The following is an 8089-nucleotide window of genomic DNA, read 5'->3' as shown; positions in this document are numbered from 1 at the left end:
TAATCATCCAGTATTAAAATATTACATATACAGTCACTGTACATTTAATCGAAATCTGTTCGTAATCGCAACAGCCTTTTTATATGGATTCGAGTTGTAGTATTATTATTCTATTCTATTCTACAGTCATTTAGCAGACGCTTTTATCCAAAGCGACTTACATTTGAGAGTAAGAACAACACAAGCATGAATTCAAACAAGATGGGACATCATAATTAAGTGTTAGTCAGACCGCTTTTGAGTCCAGTTGGACCCAGGTGCTGTCGTGTAGTGCTAGTGCAGTGCATATAATTTTTATTTTATTTTTTTTAGTCATTTTATTTAAATACAGGATCACGATTTCATCACACAATATCAACTTGGTCATAAGTGCATGATTTCATCAGGCCAAGTGTTATATTGCTATGCTAATGAAGACTGCTCGTCAAATTGCTGTCAGAGGTTTTATAAATATGTGTTTTATTGCATTAATTGAGATTACAAAACACAGCGGATGAGGTTACAAAGGTGTATTCAAAGAAATCCATGACGAGGGCAATGTAGAATATTCAGGTCCAACTCCCCTTCACCTGTTCCCTCTTCATAATGGCTTGCCCTTTTTCGGAGGATGTGCTGGACGAGGAAGCCCGCATCCTCAGAAGAGCATTCAGACATGAACGAGTCTTCAGGGACAGCTCACATCCCCTGGCCTTTGGAGATGACTATGTCATTGAGAGATACAGATTTTCGGGTACTGGATTTCCAGCAGTTTTCTGAGTGTCTGGCATTTAATCTCAAGATCCAGCTCCATTCCTTGGAGCTTGCTCTTTTTGAGTCAGCTTTTAACATCTGCCAGCTCTCTCTCTCTCTCCAGGTGCCCTGAATAAATCGTTCTGACAGTTTGTGAGGTCTGTAAAGGAAATGTCAGTTAGCACAGCAGGATTTGTGCATAACGTAGATTTACTTTAGCCAATACTCACAATGTTACCAGGCCGCTTAGGAGACTGTGCAGCATCCGGGTCCTGCTACACATTTTCTATTAGCACCACATCACTGACTTCATATCCTTCATGGAATAAATAAGCAGGCCAATCCCATAAAACTGACATGCCTCAAGCCTTCTGGACTCCACTGACACAGTCTCCTCATCTGCAGACGTGCATTCTGCAGCTGCAGATGTGCCTTCCCCCTGCCGTATACATGCAGCGAGAGGACTCGGATTAAGATTTCACAGAACATACCAAGCCTGTGATTTCGAGACACTGTACTAACCGGATCATCTTCTGGTGGCTCCAAAAGTGTAATTGTGTTCCCAGACACTGCAAGGTTATCCAAAGTCAGACACTATATTATATTTGATTGTGTTCCATGTGCAGTAGAATTGCAGTACTTTGTGTACCTTGTATGAAGCAGACAGTTTCTGTGGCTGGGACAGAGTCAGTTATTGTCCCTCCCTGGATCCCCTCCATCACTGGCCTCCCTTTATTTAAATGGAGGCCAGTTCCTCTGCTGGAGTCACATCCTGGCTTGGTGGGCCGCCCCCTGTGCCAGTTTATAGGCCTTTTTTTAACTGCTACAATCATACAGACATTGAACATGTCAGCAGACACCTCATCTATTCACCTCATTTGTTCACGGTTTTCTACTTTGGAGTCACTTACCAGCCTGCAAATTGTTCTTATATTTAATTTTTTCTTGCTGCAGGTCCTTTTATGGCCAGACAGGTTTGTCCTTTATGAAGGACAGAAAGATAAAATAGATAAAAACGTTACATGAGGAAAATAGATTAAATGACACATTGTGGATAATTGTTTGCACCTAATCATACTCTACATTTCCTGAGTAACATGCACCTGCTTGTCACTCTTAAAGTATACAACAGTTAGTGGATTTGAAAAGTAATCCTTTAATTGTAGCCTAATTATGACAGTTCCAGTGGAGCACTGTTTATTAATTGTACAGTTTTTGACTACTTACGCATTGAGCCGGTCGGCTATTGTCTGCCAGGCTCTCTCGCGTTCTTTACTTATGGCATTGGTATTGCCTTTTTTCCTTATAATATCCTTAACTTCGTCAGAGAACTCCGTCAGGAGCTGTTGTTCAGCGGCCGTGACGTAGGACGCGCGACTTTTATCCATTTCCCCATCGGTGATTCTGTGAGCGATCGCGAGGTCTGCTTCAGTATGTCGTGCACACGCACTTATCCCAACTATCTTCACCTGGCTTAACCTAGCCGCACCTTCTCATCCTGGCTCAGCAAACGTGCAACCAATTAAGCCAGGATAGGCCGTGCAAGCTAGGTCAAGCTGGGCTTGTTTAATTATCCTGGATTTCTTTATTCTGGTTTCGTGCAATACCCCTCTGGTCACTGTGTTGCTGTTTACAAAAACAGTTTTCCTCTAACCGTCCCTCTAACCGGATTAATTCTTAACAGAGAAAACATCTTGAATTCAGGTAAGATTAGATACGTAAAACGTCTATGTTCAGTGCCATATCAGTACATGTTTGTTTGGAAGCTAGCTGTTCGCTAAGTTATGCCAAGTTAACGTTCATAAACTACGAGTTCGTTGTTGGTACGTTTAGCCAAATAGCATTCAATATGTGTAAAATCTGTATTGATAAATTCAACTTACTGTTGTATAGCAGTAGATTTTATTAAAAATAAATACTGGTTCTTGATAGAAAGACAGGCTGAAGCACGAACCAGAAAAAAAATTGCTTAAATGGAAATGTCAGAGTCCTTCATGGTTGCTATGATAACTTGTTTTAAGCATTCTAAGATCAGTACTCCTGCTGTTTTAATTCATTCCCGTCTCTAATTCATCAAACAAATTTGTGTTTGTCATCCGACCAGTAATGACTCAACCGACGAAGAAAGCAGATAAGAAGAAATTTCCCTGCCAGCCGCCACCTGTAAGTACTCCACCTGTTAGCTGCTTTAACCAGTTTTCCCTCAGTCTGGTACAAGATACTATACTTTATACTAAAGTGTAGTTAAAAAAAACGTACTTTTTTTTTAAATAAAACTTTATTTAAACTTAATAAGACTCTTGTGAGGTTGCTGATTCGCCACCGTCCTGTGCGCAATAAATTGTGGGAGAAAAGAGGCCGTGAAGGATGCATCACCAGCAGCCTTCGTTTGAGGCCAAACAAAGTGCGGATTCGAAGGGTGGATTCGGAGGGTCCTTCGAATCCTGTGAATTGCGGCAGTACTTTACGCACCGCGATGACATATGTGGCCGACGAATCCGCACTTCGAAGTGTGCAGACCCTGAATTGGGACACACCCAAAGTCTTCTCTCCCCACTCAGAATCCCCATTGACTCTGACTGAGAAGCAACCATGTCACAGTAAGTCACTCTAACTAAGAAAAAAGAAAAAAAAAGGGATATCTAATCCAATGAGATAATTTTGGATAATGACTACATAAAGTTATATGATTTCCCCTTTGCAGAAATAATCAGCCAGGGTTTTAAAACACATTTAAAGAAATTTCAGAGCTTATGTTAAACATTTAAAAAACTTAAATCCTTTGGCAGTCTGATTTCTTGTGTATGTTTGTTCTTCTTCAGCACTTTGTTTGGAGCCCTCCACCTCCATTTGGGAGGCGCACCTGAGGGCCCAGCTGGTACGGGAAAAACAAGAGACGACCAAAGACTTGGCTAAAGCTGTGGCCAAGCAGTGTGTGGTCTTTAACTGCTCAGATGGACTGGACTACATTGCTTTAGGCAAACTCTTCAAAGTGAGTCAATTCTCTTAGTAGAACATAATCTTGATGATCCATACTAAAAAGCCCATAAAGATGTCATACTTAAGATCTCTGAGACGGGTTCTGCTGGAGGTTTTGCCTTCCTGTTGCAATAATTCATTCAGCTTTCATTCGGCGTATTAACAGAGATGACGGATGTTTGGGGCTTGTCATGCCATGCGCGCGTTAAATGTGATGTACATTTTAACGCAGTTAATTACATAAATTAGTTACCACAGTTAACGCGTTACAGCCCTTATCTTTTTATTTTAAAATAAAAAGGCGGGAGGGAACCTGCACTAATAACTTTATTCATCACCACGTTTAGTTCAGAGCCAGTATGCCTGATTTTTAGTTTGATTTCCTGCTTGTGGTACCAGTAACTTTTCATTTTGAATGGGAGTCTCAAGATGTCTTCTTAATCGTTGGGCTTCATGCTCTGCAGAGAGTCTTCAGATAAAAGTCACAGATCGACTTGTAACACACTGACTAAGTCCAAGAGCCAGAACCGCTGGTATGAAGTATGAAAGCGAGTGAAAAGAGAGCGGACCAGGTGATGCCGTCTTCATGACGCATACAAACCTGACCCAGTGATTTGGAAAAGCAGCTAAAGTTGTTTTTATATCATTTCAGACCAAGCCTCGGAACGTTCTCGTTCCCAACACCTACATCCCGCCAACCGAGAAGAAACGCAAGGAGCTCATCTGGCAAGTCCGGAACGACTTAGCCAAAAAATTTGTGTTTCAGTCATCCGACCAGTAATGACTCAACCGACGAAGAAAGCAGATAAGAAGAAATTTGCCTGCCAGCCGCCACCTGTAAGTACTCCACCTGTTAGCTGCTTTAACCAGTTTTTCCTCAGTCTGGTACAAGATCATGAGTCCAGTTTTGTCTGGTATCAGGTCCAGCTGCTTTGTTTTCCATGAATCCTGGCACTGAGCCATCAGGGAAGATGGAAGAACCTGCTCGTTCAGTATATCAGCTGACCTCATTCTTTGGACACATAATGTTGCTGAACATAGACCTAACCAAATGCTGTAAGGCATTGTCAACATATTACTATCGCTCTGCGTATATTCTGCTTAGTATTTATTCCGCTTTCCGTTTCCGCTCCAAACTTTGGCGGCTATCTCCTACAGCTTTGACTCTACCCCCACAAAAGTTACATCAAACTGTGCGTCTCGATCGGGACATGTGTGGTATGACTTTTCTCGTACAAAAGTCTGGCGGTTCTCGAGTAAATCGCAATAAACCGCGGTTTTTTGGACCCGTGTTTTCCCATAGGAATGAATGGGATTTGGCTCAGATCAGCCAGAAAAACATAGGTCACTTTGGAAGCCTACAGCTCATCCATACATTCACCTAGAAACACCATTTAAAGTTTAAATGGATCACGAAAGATAAATCTATCACTGGTCTGAAGGGCATTTTCATATCTTTTATAGTTTCATCAAAATCACTGTTTAAGTTTTAGTACAAAAAATGTGAAGCTGCTGTCACTCTCCCCTCACTCTAGCCTTTGCTTCTACAAGACATGCTTAAACAAAGTTCTCTCACGGCCAGAGTTTTTGCTCTACAGACACAATTTTTACATCAAAACGTAGGTTTTTAAGTTGGCTTTAATTTATCACCACCTCATTTTGGGCTAGGACGTACAGATTTGGAGCTACAGAGCTTGGAAAGACACAAAAGGTGTGTCCCAATTCAGGGTCTGCACACTTCGAAGTGCGCAGACTACGTAGGCTACAGAGTTTCCTCCGTAGTCTACACACTTCGAAGTCTGCTTAACGTTCGTGAAATGAGACAGCCTACCCAGTCTACAAGAATTTCCCATAGCAACAACACAGGACGTTGAATCACTTAAACCTTTTAAATTACTAGTAGGAAACGTTAGTAGACGCTGAACACGGAGCGGCAACACCAACAGTATAAAAAAAAAAAAAAGAAAGAAAAACACGGTTTGAGGCTTTGTTGTTTTCCAGCCGGTACACACTTCATTAACCCCTTAAAAGTCATTGAATATCAAATATTACCGAATTTTAATGTCACCATTTAACAAACATGCTTTAAATGTACTTGATTTTGTAACGTTTATACTAAAGTGTAGTTAAAAAAACGTAATTTTTTTTTAAATAAAACTTTATTTAAACTTAATAAGACTCTTGTGAGGTTGCTGATTCGCCACCGTCCTGTGTGCAATAAATTGTGGGAGAAAAGAGGCCGTGAAGGATGCATCACCAGCAGCCTTCGTTTGAGGCCAAACAAAGTGCGGATTCGAAGGGTGGATTCGGAGGGTCATTCAAATCCTGTGAATTGCGGCAGTACTTCGCGCACCACGATGACATATGTGGCCGACGAATCCGCACTTCGAAGTGTGCAGACCCTGAATTGGGACACACCCAAAGTCTTCTCTCCCCACTCAGAATCCCCATTGACTCTGACTGAGAAGCAACCATGTTTTAAAACTGCTGCCATTTCAGTTCTGTTTGCAGTATGGTGACTTATATCCTCGTGTTCCTCAAAGCCTCCTGCACCTAACGGTGAAAGAATTATTTTGATATGTATTACGGTTTGCTTTCAGCAGCAAGAAGTTCGGAGGCTTGCACACTGTGACTTCACAGTTCTCTACAGCTGCCTGTCAGTGTGTGTGTGCGTGTGTATGTGTATTTTCTAGTTGTTTTTGTGTCGCTTGCATTTTTTGGTTTGTATTATCACACTGGGTGGCAGTAAAGAGGCGCATCAGGTGTAATAAATGACAGCCACAGGTGATGTGGGGTTTTTCTAATTAGCCTGGGTCTGGGAGAATGACACAGTTTTTACCGCTATCACATTTTTGTTATTGGCACTTTTTATTTCAATCATAAATGTGACCCATTATCAACACATACTATAACATAGCTTGGAAAATAAACAGGAACTTCACCCAACTTGGACAGCGGCTTTTGGATTGTTTATGGAAGCGCGTTACAAACGGATCTCTCCCCTCACCCAGCTGAGTGGCTGAAGGCCATAGTCACTACAACGGATTTAACTGGAATGTTGTGAATAACTGTCTGAGAGGAATCATGTATTGGCAATAATTCACGTTTTTTAAGATTTAGCTTCAAACCTGAGGTCTTGGAATAAAAGTCAATTGATTGAAGGATTTCTGGTATTTGACAGCTGTTCTTCATGAATATGGCTGTATCATCAGCTAGCTGGGTAATATCCACCTGTTTGCCTAAAATATTAAGTTTACCAAAGTCTTAATGTTTTATATGGATTGATAACAGTTCTGTTGCAGTGATGAAAAGTAAAGGAAAAATAGATCAACTTTGTTTAATTCATTTGTTGACGGAGAATCTAGAAGAGATGCCATATGGTAGTGAAATTACACTGTTTGTATAATTGTAAAGAGTTCTGATTAAATTTATAAATTTGGGTCCAAAACCAAAAGGATCTAAAGTGCGAAACATAAATTCATGTTCAAGAGTATTGAAGGCTTTAAAGAAATCTAAGAACAATATAAAGCTTTCTTCATCAATTAAATAATTATAATCTAGCAGATCAAGTACCAGTGAGGAGGATTGGATTGTAGTGGTGATTCTGAAATGCTGATTGAAATCTATGGAGCCATTCCTCTTCCACAGGATTCAAATCACCAGCAACTATTAGGTTTGGGGTTGGATATCACTGAGTTAGTTCTTTAATAGAACTGACTAATTCAGACAGCATGAGTTTGTTTTGTGTTGCATAGTTGTACCCATACACATTCACCAATATACATATATAATTTCTTGAGAATTGGGACAAAATTTACAATTTAAACCCAAGTTTATATAATAAAATCAATAAACCAATCATGATTTAAATACTTAAAAAGTTAAATTGGAAGGAACTGTGTATACCTTATTTTTTTCCACATATTTTTAATCTTTTTTGTGAAATTTTGCTTAAATGTTTGGTCTGTGGTCAGAAAGGTCATGTTATTTTATTTGTCCTCAGCAAGAGTTCCAAGAATTGATCACTTTAAAAAACCCTTTAACTCAAGAATTGTACATACATACATGCATACACATCAAATTAAAAAAGAAAGGTTGTAGATATATGCAAACGCTAATACAACAGATCATTATTTTTATTATTTTATTTCATACACTTACACATTCTCAGACACACACCCACATGCATACTGATTTTTTCTACAATCCTCAGAGAAATAATAAAGGTGATGCTCATATATGGAGTTATATTTATAATATGAATAATATAAAATATAAATAAATAAAAAATAAAGGAATGAGTTAAAAAAAAAACAAAAAAAGAAAAACACTCATTAAAAAATGGATTGCCTAAATTAAACATTTACCAAAATAAGCCCAA

Source organism: Melanotaenia boesemani, chromosome 4 (genome assembly GCF_017639745.1).
Source record: "Melanotaenia boesemani isolate fMelBoe1 chromosome 4, fMelBoe1.pri, whole genome shotgun sequence".
Taxonomy (NCBI): Eukaryota; Metazoa; Chordata; class Actinopteri; order Atheriniformes; family Melanotaeniidae; genus Melanotaenia; species Melanotaenia boesemani.
Note: the sequence above shows the minus strand (reverse complement) of the source record.